The 4,603-nt window shown below is 43.5% G+C and overlaps 1 non-coding gene across 1 annotated transcript; it reads left to right on the forward strand.

Moving 5' to 3' along the window:
* The first annotated feature begins 3,946 nt into the window (after positions 1-3,946).
* LOC131247759 (U2 spliceosomal RNA) lies at positions 3,947-4,137 on the forward strand. Its single transcript, XR_009172029.1, has one exon. It is a non-coding gene; the product is annotated as a U2 spliceosomal RNA (small nuclear RNA).
* Positions 4,138-4,603: the final 466 nt, after the last annotated feature.

Below are 4,603 nucleotides of genomic sequence, written 5' to 3' on the forward strand. Positions count from 1 at the left end.
CCTAAAGTGGCTGATTTTTAGGACGTCCCTATGATTAAACGGGACCCATCAATTTAACGGTGTGGATGCCACAAATGCATCACGGTGGGGCCTAAGGTGGGGTCCACTCTCCCTGCCCATTTTGTCCACGCCAGACGCTGCTCGCTGCTAGCGTCTGCAGCAGCAGCAGCAGTAGCGTCCACTTTTTCTTTCTTTTTTTTTTACATTATTTTTTTTTTTTGAAGAATTTCATAGATGGGGCCCACGTTAGAAGGATCTACTCCATTAGTTGGGTCTCTAAGCTCGAGACGGGTCTAACAAGCCTAACATTGGGTGTGTTTTGATACACAGATTACCACAGCAGGCCCTAACAATTGAAATCACCCAAAACTATTGTTTTATACACAATGCGGCCCGCCAGGGATTCGGATTGACTTGGTTTTCCGGTTCAACGTCTAAAATGATCTAGGAATTAGTATGGGCGGTGTGGATTAGATACATACATCAAGGTTGGGCCTGTGTGAGTGGCCCACCCAAAAAGTTAAAATCAAAGCTACGTTTTTAGGGGTGAGTACACCTCACTGTCTGATCACTTTCACAACGTCCAGCGTCCAGGACGCTGGACGTGTACATATTTATCAAGGTGGGTCCCACGTGTGGGGACCATAGCTGGTGGGTCTCACGTGAACGTGGCCCACTTGATTTGCATCAATATGATATATATGTTTTCCCATCACCAAAGGATATGGTCCACATGACTTGGATGGTTTGGTTAAGGCATACCTCAAGGTGGGGTCCATCCGAGTGGGCCACACATCACACAAAAAGGAAAAAGAGAGAGAGAGAGAAGCACCCACCTTAGTCTTCTTCTTCCCATAAACTCCAATGCCTCTAAGAGCTCTATCAATGGTGAAGATGACGATTAAGAGGTTGGATTGGTGGGGTTATAAGATGGGAGATGGTTGGACGTCCATGGTTTTTTTTTTTTTTTTGCCAAGGACAATGAGGAAGAAAAAGGGAGGGAGAGAGAGAGAGGTGAAGGTTTCTAGGTAATTATTGAGTTTGACTTTTTAGAGAAAAAAAAAAGGAAGGGGTGGTTGCTTGTAAGGAGTTATGGCTAGGGTAGGGTAGGGTAGGGTAGGGTAGGGTGATGTCACCCCTAGGGTGACATCATAGTAATTATGTTTCTAGGGAAGTACAACAATAGGGATAGGTGGGTCCCACAATCAAGCGATCAACAGCCTAGATAATGCACGGGCCGGATCTCATAATCTGAGCGTCATATTGACGCACAAGATGCATCGTCGGAACCGCGGCGACGACACGGTCAAAATGACATAGGTCTCGTTTTGAGTCGGCTCGGGTTTACAGGATGTGACTCAAGAGCGTGCGCCAATGCTATCTACACGTCTCGGGTCACCGGAATTCGACTAGGGGGAACCGTGGAAGTTATGGAATGGTACGGGCTAGGATACGGGTCTTACAGTTTACTCAGTACGCTTAGGGCCTGTTTGGATTCGCGTATAAAGGTGCGTTGTATGGTATTATAACAAAATATTCTCGAATATACCCATTATACAGCATTTGGATTGGAGCTGGCTTCCGGCGTTTACCATGTGTGCGAATACACCAATAATCCAAACTTTTAAAAGGCGGTCAATTGATTTGAGACGCCATTGCATCGTGCAGTGCAGTCTCTTCAATGCATAGTATTATCGGGCAGCGTCTATCTCTTTGGATATTATACGTTTCAACTGTGGAGAACAGAGATATCCTGCTCCATCATCTCAGAAGATCGTCTTCTTCCCAGTGCATGTGGCCATTCAGCTGCGGAATAGTTTCCTCTATTAGTATTGATAATCTATATACCACTGGGCTATGGTGTAATCTCTCTCCTCTCCACTGTTTCTCTCTCTCCATGCAAAACCTTGCACGTAGCAGCATTCCGTGAGAGATGAGTTTAGAACCACACTATTAGGATCGTCACGGTTATTATCTTCTTTATATTTATAAAAAGTCCGTCGTTGCCTTTCTTTCTCCATCTCCATCTGAACCTCTTTCTTCTCCTCTGTCTATCAAAACCTTATCCAGGGTCAAGATGACATTTTCTCTCTCAGGGATCTGGATCCCTGCTTCCATCCAGACCGTCGAACCTTCATCCCAATCGAGTATCAATGGTGATCGGAAGAACACGAATCTCTCTCTACTGAAGAAAGATCCTCTCTCTTGTAATCCTCTCTATTCCGATCTCTGTTTTTTTTTTTTTTTTTAAGTCCATCTGATTGATAAATAGACCCACGCTTTCTGCTTTTGGTAATAGAATAGTACGAGGTGATACTATTCTCTTTTATTTTTATTCTTTTTTAGAATCCTAGATTTGTGATTTTTTTTTTTTTAAGTTCATTTTTGCTCTTGGAGGGAAAAAAAAATCCAAATCCATCAGAAGACCAGCAAATCGGACGGCCTGGATTGAGGTCACTGCTCCTCCTCCATGGGGTAATAACCATCCAGGTAATATCAATGAAAGAGGGTGAGGCGAAAGAAGACAATTAATGAATGGCTAGGATTATTCAATCAGAACATGATAGACGGGTAGGATTAATAAAAAAAAAACATGACAGTGGGCCTCACCTGGAACCAAAACAGTTGAGAACTTAAAAAGGGCCACAGTCGTACACGTGCTATCAATATTTATATGTATATACAATACGCAGCCTTTATACGTTGTTTCCAAACATTGATCTGTACAAGAAATTCTATACTTGCCTGAACAATACCTCCTATCCAAACATTGGTTAATGGCATGTTGATTTGGATGTATTCTAAAAATGCTCGAACGTATACATGAACAATAGCCAGATACAATACAATACACCCTTGTACGCGAATCCAAATAGCCCTGAGTTACTCAGTAGGCAATCCGCTTCCCTGCCATCCATCTGTAGATGATTACATGCAGAAATGGCGCTCATCCATTTTTATCCAGTTGGCGATCCCTACAGGAAAAAGAATCGACGGCTCGGATGTAAGTTTCAACAGTCCACATTCGAAATACACAATGTGGGCCGCCTGATGAGTGAATCAGCCTCATTATTTTAGGTCTCCTTTCATATTGCAACCATAGGGTGGACCGGGCTGGGCTAGGGCCAGGTCGGGGTTAGCCTAGCCCATCCTAGTCTCCTGAGTCAACTTAAACCCATCCCCAGTCCGAATTGGGAAAAATAACATAAAATAGAAAGGCTTCCACCCTCACCGTGTATAGAATATAGAATATCCTATCCGTATAAAAGATGGCCCACACTATGTTCATATACCCTGCTATCAAAATCAGGCTGATCCACTCGTTGGGTGGGCCACATCAGTACACTATTGAGTTATACCATCAAATGTCTATAGACTTTTATGTTGTGTCCATGTGATCGTCATGTTGCATATGACCAACCCTTTTCTCGATTGAATAATCTACACATGCAACATGTTGGCGGGAAAGAAATGGTTGTGTCAGAACTTGCTATACATCCGCTGTATTAATTAACTATCCATATCAGCGAATAAAGGGAAGAAAGATAAAAGACGCATAGGTCCAATTTTTTAATCATAAGCCATCCATTGTAGGGCCCACTAAATAGAAGGCCACGATTGATAGATATCCCTGCCACGTGTACGGAGGACACATGAATGTACAAAATCCCATATGTACCAGCTTTAACGCATCCCCTCTTTCTTGTCAATGTATAATCCCACATTGACTGGGAACAAATCAGTAGAGAGAGTGGGTTAGATATAAAAGAGAGGAGTCCGGATCCTCTGTTATCAGGTCAACAGAGAATTCCTGATATCCTAATTCTCATTGGTCCACGTCACCACTCAGTAAAAATATTTAAAACAATGGCTTCGGACGCCAAACCATTAGGGTAACAGGAATTCTCTGTTGACCTGATAACAGAGGATCCCGACTCGAAAGAGAAGGGATGGCCTTTTGGCTAAGATCAAGTGTAGTATCTGTTCTTATCAGTTTAATATCTGATATGTGGGCCATAGGCTCACATGATATTAAATTAATTTCTTGTGGGGTAGGGGCCACCACAGTCGCTTGCTACTGGGTCCCTCAGGTGTTGCCCTTGTTTTGCACTATAGCATGGGCCTGGCGCACCCCTTCCAAATCTATTATGAAATTTCATGTACATCTAGGATGTGGAGTTGCTATTTGGCGGTCGTCATTGATCAATGGTCTTGATCATTGAATTGATGGATCCAACAATCCACGACCGCAGTCACAGGGGTGTATTTGTTAATCCATTTCGTTCATCACCTGGCAGGTCTTGTTTGAATGGTCCATGCAAAAGATCAGAAATTAGATTTGAGTATACAGCTGGGTATCGGAGATGGCTGGGGTAAGTAGCGTTGAGTCTTTTGTAGGGCTGTACACGAGTCAAGCTCGCTCGAATCACAGCGTATACAGCTGGGAATCGGAGATGGCTGGGGTAAGTAGCGTTGAGTCTTTTGTAGGGCTGTACACAAGTCAAGCTCGCTCAAATCAGCTCGGATTGGCTTGGCTTGAAAGGCCGACTCGAGGTGAGTCAAGCTTGTTTACTTTCGAGGTGAGTCAAGCTTGTTTACTAAA

This window comes from Magnolia sinica, chromosome 5 (genome assembly GCF_029962835.1).
Source record: "Magnolia sinica isolate HGM2019 chromosome 5, MsV1, whole genome shotgun sequence".
NCBI classification, from domain to species: Eukaryota; Viridiplantae; Streptophyta; class Magnoliopsida; order Magnoliales; family Magnoliaceae; genus Magnolia; species Magnolia sinica.